Here is a 23,091-nt window from a genome sequence, read left to right on the forward strand (position 1 = left end):
CCAATGGGAGCTGCAGGAGTGGCATGTGCAGGCAGGGAAAGCACGTGGAGCCTCCTGGCCATCCCTTGACCTAGGCGGCAGAGGAACATATTGTTACTTCCTGGGAGCCGCTTGAGGTAAGTGCTGCCCAGAGCGAGCACCCCAACCCCCCACCCCAGCTCTGAGTCCCTTCCTGCATCCAAACTCCCTCCCAGAGCCTGCACCCACACACACCCCCGCACCCCAACCTCCTGCTCCAGCCTGGAGCCCCCTCCCGCACACTGAACCCATCCCCCCTTGCCCAGAGCCCCAGCCCCACCCTGGAGCCGCACCCCCTCCTGCAACCCCAGCTCCTGCCCCAGCCTGGTGAAAATGAGCAAGTGAGCAAGGATGGGGGAGAACAAGCGACCGGGGTGTGTGTGGAGTGAGTGGGGTGGGGCCTCTGGGAAGAGTTGGGGCAGAGGGTGGGGCCAGGGTGTTTGGTTTTTTGCAATCAGAAAGTTGACAACCCTACTAAGATTCTATATTAATAAACTTCAAACTTCAGTGAATTTGAGGACCTGGGCAGTTGGACTGTGAGACTGGTTTATAGACGGTCAAAATGAGTCTGTGCTCAGGAAGATACCAGCAAGGCCAAAAGAAAGAGATAATGGTGGATCCTATTTAAACCAGGGAAAGCTTAAGAGGGTCCCACGTGGTGGGACCTAAACACAGTAGCCTAGTGAGTGTCAAGCAGGTGGAGCTTTACCAGGGCAGTGACAGAAATCCTGAGTTTATATTGCTGCCCACAGATAATTATTAAACAGGGAATCTAGCCCTCTCCTCCAAATGAATTTGACACCACTGGTCTTTTTCAGACATTCAGAGGGTTGACATTTCCTGTGTTAGAAGGAGCAAAGGCCTGTTTGTACAATAGTACAATAGCACGGGAGGTATCTCACTACTACTTTTGCTTTGACAACTAAGTGCAAAAGAGAGGACTTTTTCTTTCCAGACATGCTAGAAAATGACTAAGTATTCTGTAGGGTTTTCTTTAAAAGTTTTCCTGATACCAATTGATTTAGTTTCTGAATCAACTTTGACACTTTTCCTATGCATTAAATATTTTGTAAATAGTAAGTTCTGAAATGGAAGGCCAGCTGAAAGCTGTTACTAGTAGAGTTACTGGAAACTGTTTTGGTTTTCCACAAAAACAACTAATCAAAAGGTTAAGGAGTAAAACTTTAGCAATGGGTTAAGTGTTCTTTGGTTTGTTTGTTTGGTGATAAAAATATTTTGAGACTGTTAATATTTGATTATATTATTTATTTTGTTTAAAGGTAGTTTTGCAGCATCTCCAATAAGCTAACTATTAAGAAGGCCAGGAACCTGCAAAGTAGGTTTTAGGGACCTGATCATGCCTCCAAGCAAGCAGAACATGCCTCTTTGAGAATATGGCCATCTCCGCACTACCGGCTCTGGAGCAACACAGTTCTCGCAGCATTCTGCTCCATAGCATAGATGCTTCCTACAGCAATGGAAGGAATTTTTCCATCCCTGTAGGTAACTTCTCTGAGTGGCATTACCTAGGTCAGTAAAATAATTCTTCTGTTGACTAACCGTATGTACACTGGGGGTTAGGTCAGCATAGCTACTGTGCTCAGAGATGTGATTTTTTCACATCCCTGGGCACCATAGCTATGTCAACCTAACTTTTAAGTGTAGGCCAGGCCTATGTCTACTGTTTCTTTAAATCTGTACCAAGAAGCTAAGCAGGACTGGAAAGATTCTAGGCAGAAGCAGTGAGACAGATTAGTGATAGAGATAATACCAACTTTGTTGTTATTAAAAATATTCCATATTCAATGTTAGAAGAAAGTGGCTCTTTCTATGATTCTGTCATATGACAGGACTGCGGAGCACTAGTAGGGGCATAACAAGGCTAACGGGAGCACTCGCCTGTTTATATGCAGGTGCTATTGGGGGCAGAAGAGACTCCTTCTGCCTATTTACTCCACTCAGTACCTCTAGCAATTTAAAGCAAGATTTTAAGCAACACAGAGCAAGAGTCGGCCCTGCATGCTTTCCAGTAACTAATACATTACAGGCAGCTGGTTATGTCACTGAGCAGTGAAGGGTCGGGTGCATTTCCATTAGAATAACTTTTCTAATTCAGTCTGGTTTTAGAACCTTAAAACTTGCATTCAAACATTTTTAAAAAAATCAGCTCAATTTAAAGTGAAAATAAAGTTACACATTTCTCAAGTTTATTTGAAAACTCTGCTGTACATAATCAAATACAGCCCACGTCATTATTGTCACAGAAAAGTCTAATGTTACCAATGTTTATTTCAAACTTTCTTGCTTAATTCAGTTATGCTTATTTTTTGCACCTATTTGTTCTGTGTTTGTGCAGTGCCTAGCACGATGGGGTTCTGGTCCACGACTACATCTCCTAGGCACTATGGTAATACAAATAATGAATAATGCAGCCAGATATGCTAACCTTCCCACTGAAGCAGAAGTGTCTCATATAAGGCCTGGTCTACACTAGGACTTTAATTCGAATTTAGCAGCGTTAATTCGAATTAACCGTGCACCCGTCCACACCAGGAAGCCATTTAGTTCGACCTAGAGGGCTCTTTAGTTCGAATTCAGTACTCCACCCCGACGAGGGGAGTAGCGCTAAATTCGACATGGCTATGTCGAATTAGGCTAGGTGTGGATGCTAATCGAACTTACTAGCTCCGGGAGCTATCCCACACTGCACCACTCTGTTGACGCTCTGGACAGCAGTCCGAGCTCGGATGCTCTGACCAGCCACATAGGAAAAGTCCCGGGAAAATTTGAATTCCTTTTCCTGTCTGGACAGTTAGAATCTCATTTCGTGGTTGGACATCGGGGCGAGCTCAGCAGCACCGGCAGCGATGCAGAGCTCTCCAGCAGAGAAGTTCATGTAATCTCTGAATAGAAAGAGGGACCCAGCATAGACTGACCGGGAACTCTTGGATCTGATCGGAGTGAGGGGCGAGGAGTCTGTGCTTTCGGAGCTGCGCTCCAAATAACGGAATGCAAAGACCTACGAGAAGGTCTCCAAAGCCATGAGAGACAGAGGATACAGCCAGGATGCAACGCAGCGCCGCGTGAAAATCAAGGACCCCAGACAAGGCTACCAAAAAATCAAAGCGGCAAACGGACGCTACGGAGCCTGCCACCACTGCCCCACCAGTGCCCATGGACTCTGATGATGGGACAGTGTCGACGGACAGTTCCTCGGCGATGTTCGCGGACGGGGAAGATGAGGAAGGGTTTCTGGAGGACGAGGCAGGCAACAGCGCTTACAACGCTGGTTTCCCCGACAGCCAGGATCTCTTCATTACCGTCACGGAGATCCCCTACCAACCCTCCCCGGCCATTAACCCGGACCCTGAATCAGGGGAAGGATCACTTGGTAAGTGCTTTAACCATGTAAACTTTTATTCTTAATATAACAGGAATCTGAAGTATGTGAAAAGGAGGTCTCTCTATATATGGGGATAGAACAGAAATCCTCCTGGGAGATCTCCACGAACCTCTCCTGGAGGTAATCGAAAAGCCTCCGCAGGAGGTTCCTGGGGAGAGCTACCTTATTGGGTGCTCCGTGGTAGCACACTTTTCCGCGCCAGGCTTTCATGAGGTACTCAGGGAGCATTGCCTCCCCGAGCACGGCTGCGTAGGGCCCTGGTTTGTGCTGGCTTTCACGCAGCATGCGCTCTCTATCTCCTTCAGTGACCGTCCTCAGGGTGATCTCGCTCGGAGACTCCTGCATGTAATTAGGGGAATTACTGTAATGTTACGCCTGGTCCAAAGTATTTTTAAAAAATCTCCGGACAGACGGCATAGCACAGACTCAGCACGCTGCTGCGTGACGAGCGTAACGGAAAGCCAAAGAATCAAATGGACGCTCATGGAGGGAGGGGGAACTGAGGACGCAAGGTATCCCACAGTTCCTGCTGTCTCCGAAAAGCATTTGCATTCTTGGCTGAGCTCCAAATGCTTCTAGGGTCAAAAACAGTGTCCGCGGTGGGTCAGGGCATAGCTTGGCAATTTACGCAGGCCCCCAACCACCCCCAGAAGTGAAAGGGAAAACAATCCTCTCTTGACTCTTTTACATGTCACCCTATCTTTACTGAATGCTGCAGATAGACGCGATGGTGCAGCACTGAACACCGACATCCTTGCTCCGTCCCCCCCCGCCATGGGTGGCTGATGGTGCAGTAAGACTGATACCCATTGTCATCATCAGCCTATTGGCACATGGGGCAGTGCAAAAGGACTGGTAACCATGCGTACTAGCATCTGTGAGGTTGATCAAGGGCGCCTGGCCCTAATTTTTCCTGGTAGATGGTGCAGTATGGCTGGTAACCGTCCTCATCATAGCAACAGGGGGCTGAGCTTCATCAGTCCCCACCCTTCATGTGTAAAGAAAAGATTCAATTGCCCCTGGACTAGCAGCAGGATGCTGGGCTCCTCTCCTCCACGCTCCTTAATGTCCTATCTGGACTATCATAGCAACTGGAGGCTGCCTTCCACTCATTTCTCACTAACAAGTCACTGTGTCTTATTCCTGCATTCTTTATTACTTCATCACACAAGTGGGGGGACAATGCTATGGTAGCCCAGGAAGGCTGGGGAAGAATGGAATGAACAGGTGGGGTTGTTGCAGGAGCACCCCCTGTGAATAGCATACAGCTCATAATCTATGCAGGATCTGACACAGAGCAGCTTGGTTCTCTGATACAGTGGTTCTCTAGTACACTTGCCCATATTCTAGGCAGGACTGATTCTATTTTTAGATACCAAAAAGGAGGGATTGACTCAGGGAGTCATTCCCAATTTTGGCTTTTGCGCCCCTGGCTAAGAGCAGCCAGGGGCACTTATGACAGCAGCAAATGGTGCAGTGCAAAAGGACTGGTAACCATGCCCATCTTATTAGCAATTTATGGTATGGTAGATGGTACAGTATGGCTGGTAACCATCTCTGCTGTCATGCAAAAGCAAAAGCATGCTGCTGTGTAGCGCTGCTGGACCGCCTCTGTCAGCGGCATCTAGTACACATACGGTGACAGGCACAAAAGGCAAAATAGGCTCCATGGTTTCCACGCTGTGGCGTCTGCCAGGGCAATCCAGGGAAAACGGGCTTGAAATGATTGTCTGCTGTAGCTTTCCCGGAGGAAGGGATGACTGACGACATTTACCCAGAACCACCCGCGAAAATGGTTTTTGCCCCATCGGGCACTGGGATCTCAACCCAGAATTCACAGAGACAGACTACACTGTGTTCATTCTTCGCAAAAATTTATGTTTGCAAGGAATTCACTCCCTTTTTCACATCACACAGCTTCGACTGTCTCCAGACCTGCCACAGCATCCCCCTCACAGAGGCTGGCAAAGATTAGGTGGCGAAAGAAAAAGACAGGGGACGAGATGTTCGCTCAAGTTATGGGGTGCTCCCGAGACGAGGCGGACCAGCAGAGCCAGTGGAGGGAGACCCTCTCTCTGTACCAGTGCTCACACAGCGAACGGGAGGAGAGGTGGCGTGAGGAAGACAAGCAGTCGACTCAAACGCTGCTTGGACTACTGAGGGAGCAAACGGACATGCTCCTGCGCCTTGTGCATGTTCTGCAGGACCTCAGGCAGGAGGACAGAGCCCCCCTGCAGTGTATCTGCAACCGCCCTCCCCCGCCACAAAGTCCCATACCCCCCTCACCCAAAATAACCAGAAGGAGGGGCGCCAGAGGCCGTGTAAACTGTCACTGCACCCCAGCAGAGTGCTCAAGTACCGAAAAGCTCTCATAGCCTAAATTTTGAGAAGTCCTTTCCTTCCCGCCTCACCCAAGCCCCCATCCCAGTTTCATCCCCTAACTGTCTAGTTGATAATAAAAAATACTTTTCTGTTAATTACTTTTTCCGTCATGTTCTTTTAGAGGAGACTGTGTTTGAAGGGGGGGAAGGGGGTTGGTAATTTGACAGGACAATCACCTTTACCAGGGTACAGACATGGGGGCAGGATCAGCAGCAGGTCACACACACACTGCAGTCAGTACGCACCCTGGTCGGTATGGGAGGTGGTTTGCAGGTTCTGTGTGGGTGGGGGGGTACGTGAATTTGTAGCGGGGGAGGGGGGTTACAGATCTCATGCAACGGTCCCTGTCCTGGACCACAGAGCCACGCAGCAGAGGAATCTGTATCCATCCTTCCCCGCCAAAAGGCCACATAGCCCCCGCACACAGAGTGCCAAAAAGGAGGGATGGCAGGCTCCGTTGAAACATCCAGTCCGGCACTGCAGACCGCTCTGGGAGCAGGAGCCTGTCATTCCTCGAGTTTACAGGCGGTCTTTACATCACCGCACACCCTACCCAGCACAGTCCGTGTCCCAGTTTCAACCCTGTAACGCAAAGTCATCAATAAAGAAACCTTTGTAAAGTTACAGTGGAACATGTATTTTATTTTTAAATGTGTGTTGGAAGTTGGGGAAGCGGGGTGGGCGGGGTATGTAACTGCAGATGCTAGTCAACAGTCATTTGGTAAAGAAACAGGGGCAGGTTCAGCTTCTCTGTAAAGAAACTGAACAGTCACAGGTCACGCTGGTCACTGCTCGCTGGGTCTTGAAGAGTTCCTTGTCACTGTGCAAGGCGCCTGCACAGAGCTTCATGAGCCAGGGCATTAGCGGGTAGGCTGGGTCCCCGACGATCACTATAGGCATCTGCACGTCCCCAAGACTTATTTTGTGGTCCGGGAAGAAACTACCTTCCTGCAGGCGTCTAAACAGACCAGAGTTCCTGAAAACACGCACGTCATGAACTTTGCCTGGCCACCCGACGTTGATGTTGGTAAAACGTCCCCCATGGTCCACCAGTGCTCGCAGCACCATTGAAAAGTAGCCCGATTTCTCAGCAGCTGACTGTGGAAGAGGTGGACGATAAGGTGCGAGGAGTTGACAACGGCCATAACTGCAGCGGGCTCCGTGCTCGCAGTGCTGTGGCGCCCGCGCTGTCACTGAGCAGAAAAGTGCACGAACAGATTGCCCGCAGGCGCTTTCAGGGAGGGAGGGAGGGAGGGAGGGAGGGCGTGATTGACAGTTCAATGATGACAGTTACCCAAAACCACCCTCGACACATTTTTTCCCCCAGCAGGCATTGGGGGCTCTACCCAGCATTCCACTGGGCAGCGGGGACTGCGGGAACTGTGGGATAGCTTCCCACAGTGCACCGCTTCCAAAGTCGACGCTGGCCCCGTTACTGTGGACTCAGACAGTCGAATTAGTGTATTTAGTGTGGATACACAAATTCGACTTCATAAGGTCGATTCCACAAATTCGAATTAAGTAGATTCGAAATAGTCTTGTAGTGTAGACGTACCCTAAGACACCTTTCTCCAGCTTTCCCACATCATATCAGTGCTTTTTCTGCTTGTTGCTGCTCTTCCTCTCTTTCCCTTTCCCAGTAACAGCTTCTCAGGGTGCTGGCTCTGTAAAACAGCAGCTGACCGCACAGTGCAATTACCGGCTTTGGTAAGTTTCACTTTGCCCTGACGACAGTGGTGGATTAACAAATTTGCCGCCCCGAGACCCTCAAAAAATTGCCGCCCCCCCTACCCCCACGCATGCCAGCTCACCTCCGCTCCCCCGCGGCAAGCCTGGGAGGGAGGGGGGAGAAGGGGAGTTGCGGCACACTCGGAAGATGGCAGCAGTGGAGTGGAGGTGAGCTGGGGCGGGGAGCAGTTCCCGCCCCCCCCCCCCGGGTTACTCCCCGCGCCCGCGGGACCCAGCTCACCTCTGCTCCGCGTCCTCCGAGTGCCGCTACTCGCTTCTCCCTCCCTCCCTCCCAGCGCTTTCGCGCGGCAAGCCTGGGAGGGAGGTGGAAGGAGGGAAGCGCGGCGCGCCTAGGGGAGGAGGTGTGCCGGGGATTTGGGGAAGGGGTGTGAGCACATTTGCTGCCTCTGCAAATTTGCCGCCCTAGGCCTAGGCCTTGTTGGCCTAGGCGATAATACGCCGCTGCCTGAGGACAGGATATACTGTGAACAAGTGAAGCAAAAAACTTACCAGAGCAACTCCTGAAGGGGGAAACAATAGGAGGGAAATAGGAGAGGCAGCGGACATTGGACAAAGCCCTGTCTGTCTGCACACGGTTTTTAATAGCATATAAATAGTCCAGGCTACGGTTGGCTCCAAAGATGGCTTGTGCCTAGACACAACATGGTTGAAAGTGTTTTGCCCTTCCCAGTGGCTATAATGGCACATAGCTACCTTTCTGTAACAGGTTCAGTGCACAGTCTGCTTGCAGTGTCACTCTTCATCATGAGTGTGTCACTGGTTTGGTTGGTCCCCCTTTCTCCTTAGGCCATCTTGGGGTGCAGGGTCACACAAGTTGAAACATCCTTCAGCCCCCCTGTCCTCTTCTGAGGCACTTTGGAATAGCTGCACAGGTGTGATACACATAGAATAAGGCAGTATGGTAGATGTTAATGCACAAAACTTGGTCGATAAGGTTTTTGTTGGGGGTGGGGGCAGAGGAGAGGAGCTGCAGTGTGGGGTATAAATCAAGAGCACTTGTAACTGTGTCAGATGAGTTCCCTGTACTGTAGACAGGCCCTAAGAGAATAAAGGATAAAGACAGATGGGAAAGAAAAAAATAGACCAGGAATGGGGAAAGAGTTTAAAAACAGAAAAACACCAAGAGAGACAGCAGAAAGAGGTCGCTGCTATAGCTGGGTAAAAGCAAAAGGGTGATGTAGTTTTTCAAGAAAAAAAAAATCAACTCAACTCATAAAAAGACTCAAAGCAGCACAGCACTAAGGATACTTAGCAAGCAGTATTGATAGGTACCATGGCAGAGAGGATAGAGTTCCACTACAGCACACTGATTCTGTCACAAATCCTACAGCAAAGCAAATGCATTTCATCAGCCTTAGCGATGACACTGCTGATTACTGCTTCCCCGGCCCTGCCAGCAGCATGGGAATGCTGCACACTGCCAGTCAACCCCTCTCCTTCAGCCACGTCAATCAGCCACTGTGCTGAAAACTAGTCAGAGTGGACAGCCAAGCACCAAGAATAGATGGGCTCCCCTTTCTGCTTAATGTATGCTAATGCTCCCCAGATCGGTGCTGGTCTCCCTGCTTCGATCATATTTTTCAGGCAGTGTGGTGGAACTGATACGACAGAGAGAAGAAGAGCTGCCACGCTGCTTGCAAGGTCAGAATGAGGGGAAAGAAGATGGAGAGCACAGAATGGTGACAAAAACAAGGTGTAAAGAGCAGGGGACACACTGAGAAAAGCAAAGGGGGAACAAAATCTCCAAATGCCCCTCCAGCACTATAAGAACATCTTTCTAGCCTCTGCCTAGAGTTTAGAAGTTCCTTGGTATTTTGCAGTTTTCAAAGCCTATTTTGAATTTCATTTGCATGTTGTGTTATCTTGCTGTCTGCAGATTCAAATAAGTTTTGCAATTTGTATTGAAACAGCTGAGCCCCATGCATCCAAATGACGAATTTCCTCTTTCTCCTCCCTCCCCTTCCTGAGTATTGACCAAAGAAATTTTCACTTCCTCAATGACAAAGACTCAAATCCTGGCAAACATCTTAAACTGTGTTCCCCATCTCCTTTCCTCTCATACTTGAATCACTGTTACACAAAAGCACTCAACCTATTACGCAAAGGGCTGGCCAGGCCACTACCAGTCTGCTTAGCTGGGTGTGTAGGGGCTGCTCCAGCGTAGTACAGTCCCTTCCATTTGGACCTTAAAGGCACAATCTCCATGATGCTCCAGGTCCTGCTGATGGCACGGTTTGAGAACATCCTCTTCAGATAAATATGGCAGATATGACAATAAAACTAGTATCTTTTCTCATTCAATTTTATACCACTGGAAAACTTATGCTTGAATATTTTCTTTACCAAGATCTAATCTGAACAATAGGAGTCAAAAGCAGCAGTAATACAAATCTGTGGATTAACAAATGTCACCTTTATAAAATTAATTATACATCTATCCACGGGAATGGCGCTTGTTGCTCCTTAGTATTTATTTTGTTGGAAGGCCATAATGCAGTAACATACTACAGTATACAGAGGGGAAAAGAATATACTTCTACATTATCTTCTGCAGAACCATATTATTCCAGCATTTGTCTAATAAAAAAGTCTAGCATATGAAGCATAGTCAAAAGTCTATTGATCAAACAGGTCTATATGGGTGTGCCTGTACCAAACAATGACTAAGATGTAAAAAGCACTAAAAGTACAAATGAAAACCCACACACCAGAACACATGAACAATAGGGTTGCTGTGCCAATATGTACATTTGCTGAAGTCCCTGAATTGCTTTCAACTAACCAAACACTAAAGAAGACGGAAAACACATTTCCAAGATATGATCTGTCCCCTTTGTATGTATATCAAGTCTGAATTGTAAATAAATGGCTGTAGATAATGTAAACTAATTTACAGAAAATGCCAAGCTCAGAGTGCAAATGTACCATGCACACTAATTCCTAGTATGTACTGCAGCATGGTTCAGCTCAATATTTCACAAAATGACTATATTGTAATGGTCTTCTTCAGAAGAACTAAAAATCCAATTGTTATTGTTACTGAGACGATAGGCTCGACCAAAAGAATGTATAAAGGAAAAATAGAACTTGAAGATGTAAGTGAGCAAAGCAGGTGTGAGTTTTTTAGTATATCAACCACAGCTTAGCCAGGAAGAGAAGTGTTGATCTTACATTATATGCACCAAAGGCCTCAGAGGCAGGAGGACATGTTGCTTAGACTGGGAGTTATCATTATACCTGGGACAGTGTATGATGGGGTACTCAATGCTGTACAAAGGAATACATTATAGTTACCCCAGGTGCTTGCAGTCTAAATAAGACAGACAATACAGTCCTAATGTATAGGATACATAGGTTGAAGGTCTTCATTTCAAATAATGCTGTTCTTCTCCTCCTCCCCGAACACTGAATTTGACAGTACTCTCATAACAACATTTCTCCCCGACAAGTGCTTCTGTCAAAATGTCATCTCTATCCATGAGGGTAGAGGCTATTTCCCACACTAATGTATCTAGCATCCCGGTCCCTGTGAATAGTTCTTTAGGCTTGGACATTAAATAGAGGTTCATTATGAATATCAGAACAAGCAGCTCTCATAACTGTCATACAAACACTACACAAGACTGATTCTGCTTCCATCTTTATGCTAGGATAGTAATCTTCAGGAAAGATGCTGAAGATTGTTCAGACTGACTCCATCTGTAGACATCAAATTTAGTGGAAGCGTATTTTAATGAGGCTAAAAAGAACACTGCATTTCCCATCCTTCTCTGAAGGACAATTTAACTAAAAATGTTCAATGCCATCATTGGAATTTAGTTGATAGAAGTTAAAACATTTTTTAAATAGTTAATAGGTTACTACATTGTGTATGGGTACTGACAATTGCATCAGTAGGGTTGATCTAAAAAAACTTGTATGTTATTAAAAATAATTTACAGAGATGAAAAATAGCTCTCTCTAGCATGTTTCAAACAAGTGCTCAGCACTTTTTAATGGAAATATCTACACTATGAGTACAAGTTATCAGCAGGAATTCAACAAAACACACCCTATGGATTTCTTCTTTTTCTTCTACTTTATAGCAATACTGTCTCACACGGAGTTGGGGCTCATTGATACCATCAAGGCTCAGCCTCATGTTGGGGGCAGCATAATGCCATAATACCTCTGGGAGGCTGCTGCTGCAAGGAATCCTATCTCACCCTTGCATTAGGTGGAGTTTACACCCCCTCGTCCTCAGGGCCACCCAGAGTGGGTGGGGCAAGTGAGGCAATTTGCCCTGGGCCCCGCAGGGGCCCCCACGAGAATGTCAGAGGCTCCCCCCTGCCTTCCCCCATTCCCCGGCACCTCAGCGCATTGGGTCCAGAAACAGCCCTGGACAGAGCTAACGCAGCGTGGCTCCAATGGGACCTGAGTGCCTGCCGCTTGGAGCCGCATGGTAAGGGGGTGGGGCTGCAAGCTGTGGCCGAGCAGCAGGAGCTCAGGTCCTGCCGGAGCCACGCCACTGCAGCGCTGTCCAGGGCTGCTCCTGGACGCGGTGCGCTGAGGCTCCAGGAGAGGCGAGGGTAAGCAGCATAGTAAGGGGGCCGGGGGAGTTGGATAAGGAGCAAGGAGTCCTGGGGACAGTCAGGACACAGGGAGGGGGCGGAGGTTCGAGGGGGGTCAGGGGATGGGGAACGTCCACAGGGGTTGGATCGTGGGCGTTCTGGGGGTCTGTCAGGACTCGGCAGGGGGGTGGATGGGGTCAGGGCAGTCAGGGGACAGGGAGCGGGGGGGTGTCCCAGGGTGGGGGGGGCTGTCAGGGGACAAGGAGCCGGATGGGTCGGGGATTCTGAGGGGGGGCAGTTGGGGGGGCAGGGAGTGGGTGGGGTCAGATAGGGGGCAGGGCCAGGCTGTTTGGGGAGGCACAGCCTTCCCTATCCTAAAGCTCATTCAGCAGTTTGAAGCTTGCAGACAGTTATTTAACACAAAGAGCCAAGCTGTTAACTTTTCCCTTAGGGCTACCATCCCTCTCACTTCTCAAATGCCAAATTATAGTCTACATTTAATTTCAGTACCATAGAGAGATTCATGTCAGGGGAGGGTAGCTTCATTTAAAATTAGCCACTTTAGATTAACAGTGATAGAGCCAAGACAGCCATGGGGGAGGGATCACATGAGAAGAGCAATATCCTACACCACCTACCTCCTTCCCAACCCTACCAAGGGAGACCCCCACCCTCCCCTGCATTCCCCGAGACTCTATAGGGGTTAATTCAGTGGTTCTTAAACTTTTGTACTGGTGACCCCTTTCACATAGCAAACCTCTGAGTGCAACCCCCCCTTATAAATTAAAAGCACTTTTATATATTTAACACTATTATAAATGCTGGAGGCAAAGCAGGGTTTGAAGTGGAGGCTGACAGCTCGCAACCCCCAGTAATAACCTTGTGACTCCCTGAGGGGTCCCGACCCCCAGTTTGAGATCCCCTGGGTTAATTTAATTTTAGCACCCTGTGTCCATTCACATGCATGTGCTATTTTAAGCATTTCAGTTTTCACAATATAGACTCATCCCAGATTCCGGAACAAGCTCAAATGCTCAGTTCGTGGAGTATGTACATAAGCTATACTAACGACAAACCCACAGTAACCGTCTCCAGTTTGTGAGGGACCCCATGGAGCCAGTCTTTAGGAAACAGATAAATTCATGGAGGTTAAGTCCATAAATGGCTATTAGACAGGACGGGTAACGAATAGTGTCCCTAGCCTCTGTTTGTCAGAGGGTGGAGATGGATGGCAGGAGAGAGATCACTTGATCATTACCTGTTAGGCTCACTCCCTCTGGGGTACCTGGCATTGGCCACTGTCGGTAGACAGATACTGGGCTGGATGGACCTTTGGTTTGACCCAGTATGGCCATTCTTATGTTCTAACCTAAATGAACCCAAAGTTATGGAGACAGATATGAGTCAAGGAAGCCAGCAGAGTATCAGAAACCTGGAAAAATCTCTGACTGGATGGGCTCAGGAGTTTGGTCACAAGCTGAGGAGGTTCAAAAGTTTTGGATTTTTTTGAAGCAGATTTTTTTTTTATTGTTTCTTTAAACAAACACAGCAAGCAGCAAATATTTGGCCACATACTTCTGAAGCCCCAAACCATGTTCAGGTTTTGGCAGACTAATTTCAGCTTTTCAATTAAAAAAACCACAACAAATTTTGAAGGAAAGCAGACATTGTACGCATTATCAGCACCAGCTGATGCTGAGAACCAGTGATACCTTGTAAAGGTGACTTGAAAAGAAGTTGTCTCAAAACTGGGTTTCTGCCGAGATGCGGAAGGTTTTTAAATCTTTATTTTTACCAGGGCTGCCCAAGGTGGGGAGGGGGAAAAAGAGGTGCGCAAGTGAGGCAATTTGCCCCGGGCCCCGCAGGGGCCCCCATGAGAATATAGTTTTCTATAGTATTGCAACTTTTTTTTTTATGGAAGGGGCCCCTGAAATTGCTTTGCCCCAGGCCCCCTGAATCCTCTGGGAGGCCCTGCTCCTCCTCCTCACCATCATCCTTTGCCTGCCCACCAGCTGCACTGGCCCAGCTTCACAGAAGCATCATCAACTCACATTGTGGGGGGGGTGGGGGAAGGAGGGAGCAGACCCTGAGTTTCCCTGAGCAAAGGGGCTACAATTATGTCTGGCCCTTACACAGGCCACATAAAAAGGGGGAAAGGTGCTTGCTGCCTTTCACATACCCATCTCTGGGTATGGTACTATCTGGCCCAAAGTGAGTACTTCTCATCCTAAAGATCAAAACACTTAAATACTCAAAATGAAGTATTGAAACACACACCTCTTTTCCACCACAAAAATGCAATTACTTCTGGGATTAGCTATTTAACTCCCCACATCCCTAGTGCAGCATTCCCATGTGAAAAGACATGAAGAGTACATTATCTAATCAATCTAAGGGTATCTTTAGGTAGGATGCTACTCCCCAAGTTGCACTTTAACCAGGACCAAGTGCAATGCCTCTTATCTTGAGAATTGTGCCATGTAATCTTTAATGGCCACAGGTGGCCAGGAGGACCTTAGTTTTGTGTCATTCAAGAGATGGGACCTCCAGCAGCCTCTAAGTCAATCTTGAGACATCAATTAAGTTCTGATTCAGGGAGAAATCTCCCAATTGAAATATCTACATCACTTGCTGAAGGACCTGGGTGGGCTATGAGGTTTCCCTTACAAAAACTGACCAAGCATGTTGCTGTTATGCTTATGAGAGCTGATAGGGTCACAGAACACAGTGCCTCATTTCTAAAGAGAGAGTTGGGGAGGCAATGTTATGGAAAGAGTATATATAAATTAATAAATACACAAAGATTTATAAATTTGTAGAAAATACATCCAATAGTTTGGACAAGGTAAAACACACCTGAAAACTGGAATGCTAATAGAGTATAAAATGCCTAGTGTTAGCAGGTGATTATCATTGTAGTCAAAAGCACTGTCAACAAAAACAGTCATTGAATGATTTTACTCACCAAAATATTATTTAAAAAAAAAAAAAAAGGCTTTTCTGCAATTCTTTGGGCACCTTTACAACAAAGTCTTGCTTACCCAGAGGAATACACAGGAAAAGCAGAACCACTTCACATCTACCAATCTATAGAAGTTGCTAAAATGCTTGTTATATACATTATCATTGCAGTAATACAGCTATCTCAACAGTTTACTGATAAAATAAATCTTTATCCTATTAAACCAAGAAAACTTTCTACGTCACTTACAAAGCTGGCACCAGATACAAGATATTAATCTTGAAATAGGTCAACAGAATGTGAAACCTATTGGCTTCAGAATCCATGAATTTTAATTGTCTCCTGTGATTCCATACACTCCTGTTAGATAACATTATTAGTCAGACTTTCATCCCTGTTTCTACTTTTACTGAGAAAATTCTTTGCAACTATGGACTGGAAGAGCCAATGTTGTCACTACTTATTATACAGATGTGAAGTCCCCACTTTATTAAACTTATAAAACCATCACATCTGCTCTGCATCCAGTACTAGAACAGGAAAGATTCACATTAAAGCAATTTGATTAACCCTTCTTGAAAACTAGGCTCCCCAACACAATTTAATCTTTATTTTGTTAAAACAGTTTTATACTGCAGATTTTTTTTCTAATCATTTGGCAAGTGTTCCACAATTTATCTACCACCAGATATTACAACCATTTGCATCTAGCATTCAGGCATTCCAAGGGTCATGCAGGAATCATACTGTACAAGGGTAAAAAGTTTCCCATCAATTTGTGCTGTTTTAAGATGGTAGGATGGGATGGGGATTTGCAGGGAGTGTGGGAGAGAAGAGCGTTTGTTTAGTTTTTGGCTGAAAAAAATATCTAAAGTGCTCTTCCATTGTGAAAAATGAAAGCAAAAATGGCAACTTCTACTTCAACTTTTTTGTTCCCTGTGTGTATTCAGAGTCATCATATCTGCTTACTTTAATGACTAAAATTAGTTTTGACTATTAAGCTGATTTTATTCTTGCTTGAGAAAAAACAGGGACTGTCAACTAAATTCTAACTGCAGAATACTGAGGATGATGCTCGACCTAGAAAGAACCAGCTTGACTTTCAGATTCTAGACAGAATTTGCAGGTCTGGCAGTTTAAAATAAAAAAGTGAGCTTTTTGTTGTTTTTGTTTTTAGAAACTGAGCAGACTTGGACTGGAAGCCAGTGAGAGATATTAAACATGGAACATCATAATACCGTTTTCATTTTTTTCAAAGCAGGAGCACACTTTAATATCTAGCTAAGAGGAAGCAGTTTTACTTTGAAGATGCTCCAGGAATTACTTTACTATATATACACTTGTAGGTTTAAAATCCAGAGTTTAAACACAGAATATCCAGAGGCCATATTTTCTCTCGTAGTTAAACCAAGTCTATTGTCTTAGCTTGTGACAGTGACTAAGAAAAAATGCATTGTGTAATACTACATTCTTCTAGCATTCCAACTTTTTTTTTTATTTTAATTAGGAATAGTCAAGATTGGCTGAAGACAATATAGCCTTGAAGATCAAAACAAACCACCAACTGTAATCCCTTTTTAAAGTCTTCTTCTCAAATAAATTGCTGTATTTCCTTAAAACTGAACCATACAGGAAAGCTTAGACTGCAGCTACACCCCTTCCCCTGGGCTAAAGGAAAAGCTAACCAGTCCAAAAAGAACTCTCACTTCCTTTTAACTAATGTACTATAAATTGTATCTGAGGTTCAAAGAACTGTTCCCTGAAGGGGTAGAAACACAAGCTGCCCATTAGTGTCATACTTCCTCTTTTGAACTGGCTATATCCTTAACACATGGTTCATTTAATATTTCTTGTTCACTTCAATGAATGAGAGAGATCAGGTTCCATGACCCGACAAATCAATCACTCTTTAGCTAATTCAGTAATAATTCTAGAATGCCCTTCATCAGTCCCTTCTTTCTCTTGCCTGAAAACTTTGCTTTTCTCTTCATTTTTTTTGTGTGGGGGGGGGGGGGGGAAGGGGAGAGACTAGAGGAAGATGCCAACATGTATTTATAGACTAGCTTTCCCTAAAATGATTGGTATGCCAATAGGGCAGGTTAAATCTCAAAAAATTCCAATGTAATTAAAGACAGCGTGTTATATGAGAGCTAACAACAATAAAAAATAACTAAAGCCCAGCCTCCTGTGATAAGCTGCTTTATGCAACAGACAAACAAGCGTCTATTCTCTCTGATCTGCAAGGTAGATCCAGGTGGGGAAAAACTGTCACCAAAGCAACAGGGGCAGCTGCCAAAAAGGTTCCAAGACGCCTTTCCTCTCATCACCAGAGAGAAGCACTCGTTCCCTCTGACAAACTCTAGGAATGTCGGAAGCCCATGATTTGTATGAATTAAAGAGGAAGTCCCATTAATCCGTACCCTGCCAGTGCAGGGCTGTTCCCTGCATTCCCCACTGGTCTGAAAGGATCACAGAAATTACCGCTGGACACAGTAGCCCGAACAAGCTACCCACTTCCAAATTAGGAGACAAAAGAAAGACACTTACTTCCCTGAGTGTGAAACTTTGGAAGCAGCAAGTAAACTCCACGGTTACTTCAGCCACAGAGTGGGGGTAGGAGCCAGGGTGTAGTTCAGAGTTAAATTAGCTGAGTATCCTCAGGGAAAGGAAAAGCTACACGCTTGGGTTTTTTAAAGACCACAGGATTTAACAGCTGGGAGAGAGAGAAAGACTCCAGAGCAGCCAAGCCGCTAGTCTGCCTGAGGCCACCTCTGTGAGCTGCAGAAAAGGAACTTCGCTTGGTTTCAGTGGGTTGGCTGAGAGTTTTCAGTTTACTTCCTGGTATTAGGAGATTTGCATAAATATCAGTAAAGGTTACGGAGGGGGGGGAGAGAAGGGAGGATTTTTAATAAAAATAAAAAGTATTGTTCAGCTTTTGATTAATCAATCAAAACAATGGGTGAGGGTTTCATAGGAGGGGCTGAAGCAGAGACACAAACAAGATCCCCAGAGGTATTTCCACCAGCAATAAACTACGGAATAGATGAGAAGGGATTTCAGGAGGAGGATCATTACTGTTAGCTGGTTTCATTTTAACTAGAGGAGCCCTCAACTCTCCCTCCCTCTGGCTAGTGGGAGGAGGGCGTGCTCTGCCCTCACAACCATCTATTTGCCTCACTCTTTCTACCTATTAAATGAGCAGAGGCTGCACACACCTAGGGGGAGGGGGCAGTAAGGGAAGTCCAGGCAGTTTCTCCTATTCCCTTTCTCACCTGGTGGATAATAAACTATTTTAGCTCCACTGGAGCACCTAGGAGTCTGGGAGAGTTTAGAAGGAATGCAAGTTAAATATTTTGCTAAAGTGTAATGACTGTCCCTCCTGAGCTAGGGAAACTTGTGAGGTATGCCTGAGCAGGGCAGCACCGTTAACACTATTAAACATTACTTTTGCAGTAATAGCTGGAGGCTAACCAGCAGAGCACCCCATTGTGCTAGGTGCTGTACACACATATAGTAAATGGCAGTCCTTGCTCCAACATCTTATGAATCTGAAGGGAAAAATGTAAAAGAGGGCTATGGTGGGTAATAGCATAGAAACATTTCTGCTTTGATCATGATTCTGCTTGTTATGTCCAAGACTGGTCTGTTTCCTTCATCAGCATGAGTAGAAACTCTTTGCTCCCATAACAGGCTCTTATTTATTAATAAGAAATAAAAAATATATTGAAAGATCTGAGAGGGATGTCACATGTCCCCATAAGGAAGACGACTCTGATGATGGGCACTAGAAATCCACCATCAACCCTGCCAAACATTTAAACATAGCAATTTCTAAGATATACAAGAAGCAGGCTTGGAAAGAAACCCAAAAAGGTAAAATTACCAATTTTTAATTAGGATTCACTAGAACACTGCTCTGATGTGGAATCAGCCCCTAGAGACCATCAAGCCCCAAGCAGGGAGGTCTGGACCAGAAATCCAGAAGCTGCAACTCAAAAACTCTAAAAGTGGAGAAAGGCATAAGTCTACTTATTGAGCAACCGACTTCTGACCATAAAAGATTAAATAATATTAAAAAGTGGTGAGAATTCAAAGTCAGAATTTCAGAAGCAGAGCACTAAATTGGGGTATTGACTATAGCGGGCCCAAATCTTGGGAGTAGCTGAGCAGTATTAGGTGCAGGACACAATGTGAAGTAAAGGTACCTTTATGCCTTCTTTGCAGTTCTCCGATTTTGAAGCTAGCTAAGGGCCTGTTCAGCCTGCAGGGGTACATCTATACGGCAATAAAAGACCTGCAGCACAGCAGTGGCTGGCCTGGGTCAGCTGGCTGAGGCCTTGGCTGCAGGGCTATAGAAGAGCAGTGTAGTTGTTTGGGCTCAGGCTGGAGGCTGAACACAGACCCCAAACAACTACACTATTTTTAGCTCCACAGCTGGAGCCCCTTGAGCCTGGGGCCCATCTGCTGGTGTACAGCAGCTGGAAGAGCAAGTCCAGGCCAATCTATGACACAGTCCTTAGCCACAGGCTGTGTGTATCAGGGTAGGGAACTGGAGGGAGGGGGTGTGACGGGGTGTACCAGGCCCTTTGAGGCCTCCTGCTCGAGGCCCCGTGGTCCTACCACACTGTGCCCCAAGAAAGGAGTGGCTAAGGTGGGTCTGTCAGGCCTGCCTAGAGAGGCTGCATAGAAGCAGCCAGTCAGAGGCCAACAGGCTCAGATAAAAGGAGGTGCAGGGGCTGAGCATGTCAGTCTCTGGCTGGGACCAGAGGAGCAAGGAAGGGTGCTTGAGAGGGAGACCTGGAAGACAGGTTCTGGTGGCATTTGCATTCAGTGAGGAGGAGGAGGAGGAGGATCTGAGAGAGACAGCCCTGAGGTAAGGGTGAAGAGAAAATATGGGAAAAGGCCCAGGAAATAGTAGCAGCAAATTGAAGGCAGTGGTACCTGGCTGTTATTATAGGGTCCCTAGGTTGGGACCTGAAGTAATGGGCAGGGCTGGGTTCTCTCACAGTCACTGGGTAAGTGGTCTAAGCCCCGAGAAGGGGACAAATCTCCTTTAGAAGTCCAAGCATAGGACTGGATTTAAAGGGTCCAGAGATGAGGCTGAAGACCCTGGTGAGGGCCAACAGTTTGTTGGACTTTTGCTACTCTGGAATGGTTAATCCATTTTAGACTGTGACTTGGCCAGAGGGCTGAAGTACTGAAGATCCACCTAAAGAGGTCAACAACCTATGGGAGGCGCCTGGGACAGGACAGCTTGCAGCATCACACTCAGCCAACAGGAAGCACCAACGAGAGGGGATGTATCCGGACCACAGTGAACTCCAGCTGTTTTCTGTTGCTTGGTCTCTGGAAGGCTATAGCAGTCTGAGCATAAAGTTAAAGCAGCTCCAAATCAGTCCCCTAATGATGCTGAAATACAGGTGGCTTAAGCCACCTTTGCCTCCTCTCCTCCATACCTTCACTTAGCACAAGAATGCAGAAACTCAAAACTGGGGCTGATGTTTATCCCTGACATCTATACTGCCACTCAGGGTATGTCTACACTGCAGTAGCACAGCTAGGGCACTCTAGGCGGCATCTATGCTACCATGGCATCAATGGAAGGGCAGTTGTGGAATCCCTGTCATTTTAAACAGTAAGTTAGACAAACACCTATCGGGAACGATATTTTGTCCTGCCTCTGTGCAGAGGGCTCGACTAGATGACCTGTTGAGGACCCTTCCAGCCCCTACGTTTCCATGATTCTATCAACAAGAAACATCTTTTCAAGATTTGACTAACATGAAGAGCGGTTGGATTTGGGATATATATTCTGTGTTTTGTAAGAAAAGTAAACAGATATGTGGTTATTCTTAGCAGAAAAATCTTCCCAGGTCAAGTAATAGATAAAGAAAGTAGATGAATACCTATCTCAGGAACTATAGCTAGGCAAGAAACTGCCTATACAAACATATTCACCACATAAAAACACTTTAATAATTTTTTTGTTCAGACCAGCTCTGCATCTCAGGGGCATTTTATTGGTGACTGTGCACTTTAATTGGGTCTCCCATCTAAAGCTAGTCAAAAAGTCTAAATAATAAAACAACTTGTGCAGGTCAGAAAACATGAAAAGAGATACCCCAAATCTATCACTGAAATGCTGGAGAGAAAGACTGTCATATTTGAGTATCAGAGGGGTAGCTGTGTTAGTCTGGATCTGTAAAAAGCAACAAAGAGTCCTGTGGCACCTTATAGACTAACAGACGTATTGGAGCATAAGCTTTCATGGGTGAATACCCACTTCGTCAGACGCATGTAGTGGAAGTTTCCAGAGGCAGGTATAAATATGCAGGCAAGAATCAGTCTAGAGATAACGAAGTTAGTTCAATCAGGGAGGATGAGGCCCTGTTCTAGCAGTTGAGGTGTGAACCCCAAGGGAGGAGAAACTGCTTTTGTAGTTGGCAAGCCATTCAGTCTTTGTTTAATCCTGAGCTGATGGTGTCAAATTTGCAAATGAACTGAAGTTCACCAGTTTCTCTTTGAAGTCTGGTCCTGAAGGTTTTTTTTTTTTTTGCAGCACAATGGCTACCTTTAAATCTGCTATTGTGTGTCCAGGGAGATTGAAGTGTTCTCTTACAGGTTTTTGTATATTGCCATTCCTAATATCCGACTTGTGTCCATTTATCCTTTTACGTAGGGATTGTCCAGTTTGGCTGATGTACATAGCAGAGGGGCATTGCTAGCACACAATGGTGTATATTACATTGGTGGACGTGCAGGTGAATGAACCGGTGACGTTGTGGCTGATCTGGTTAGGTCCTGTGATGGTGTCGCTGGTGTAGATATGTGAGCAGAGTTGGCATCGAGGTTTGTTGCATGGATTGGTTCCTGAGTTAGAGTTAGTATGGTGCGGTGTGTGGTTGCTGGTGAGAATATGCTTAAGGTTGGCAGGTTGTCTGTGGGAGAGGACTGGCCTGCCTCCCAAGGCCTGTGAAAGCGAGGGATCGTTGTCCAGGATGGGTTGTAGATCACTGATGATGCATTGGAGAGGTTTTAGCTGAGGACTGTAGGTGATGGCCAGTGGAGTTCTGTTGGTTTCTTTCTTGGGCTTGTCTTGCAGCAGGAAGCTTCTGGGTACACATCTGGCTTTGTTGATTTTTTTTTCCTTATTTCCTCATGCGGCTATCGTAGTTTTGAGAATGCTTGGTGAAGATCTTGTAGGCGTTGGTCTCTGTCTGAGGGGTTGGAGCAAATGCGGTTGTACCTCAGCACTTGACTGTAGACGATGGATCATGTGGTGTGTCCAGGATGGAAGCTGGAGGCATGAAGGTAGGCATAGTGGTCGGTGGGTTTTCGGTATAGGGTGGTGTTAACGTGACCATCACTTATTTGTACCATGGTGTCTAGGAAGTGGACCACCTGTGTAGATTGGTCCAGGCTGAGGTTGATGGCGGGGTGGAAGCTGTTGAAATTGTGGTGGAATTCTTCCAGAGTCTCCTTCCCATGGGTCCAGATGATGATGTCCTCAATGTAGCGTAGGTAGAGAAGGGGCATGAGTGGACGAGAGCTGAGGAAACGTTGTTCCAGGTCAGCCATAAAAATGTTGGCATATTGTGGAGCCATGCAGGTGCCCATAGCGGTGCCACTGGTCTGGAGGTATATATTGTCACCAAATTTGAAATAATTGTGCGTGATGATAAAGTCACAGAGCTCAGCAACCAGTTGTGCTGTGGCATCATCAGGGATACTGTTCCTGCCAGCTTGTATTCCATCTGTGTGTGGGATGTTTGTGTAGAGAGCCTCCACATCTATAGTGGCTAGGATGGTGTTTTCTGGAAGATTACCAATGCATTGTAGTTTTCTCAGGAAATCAGTGGTGTCACGGAAACAGCTGGGAGTGCTGGTGGTGTAGGGTCTGAGTAGAAAGTCCACATATCCAGACAGTCATTCAGTGAGAGTGCCAATTCCAGAGATGATGGGGCGTCCAGGATTTCCAAGTTTGTGGATCTTGGGTAGTAGATAGAATAACCCCAGTCAAGGCTCTA

The 23,091-nt window shown here is 46.3% G+C and overlaps 1 protein-coding gene across 2 annotated transcripts in view; it reads right to left on the reverse strand.

Moving 5' to 3' along the window:
• The window catches only part of LYN (LYN proto-oncogene, Src family tyrosine kinase), an 85,407-nt gene extending 67,331 nt beyond the window's left edge, over positions 1 to 18,076 (reverse strand). The window contains exon 1 of one of the 2 annotated variants that reach the window (XM_045005031.1): positions 17,612 to 18,076. The gene's annotated coding sequence lies outside the window, so the exon portion shown is untranslated. Of the gene's footprint in view, positions 1 to 8,245; positions 8,338 to 17,611 lie in introns of those variants that run through there. The other variant, XM_045005032.1, reaches the window with a different exon arrangement.
• Between the last annotated feature and the right edge of the window lie 5,015 nt (positions 18,077 to 23,091).

The sequence above is a fragment of the Mauremys mutica genome, chromosome 2 (genome assembly GCF_020497125.1).
Source record: "Mauremys mutica isolate MM-2020 ecotype Southern chromosome 2, ASM2049712v1, whole genome shotgun sequence".
NCBI classification, from domain to species: Eukaryota; Metazoa; Chordata; order Testudines; family Geoemydidae; genus Mauremys; species Mauremys mutica.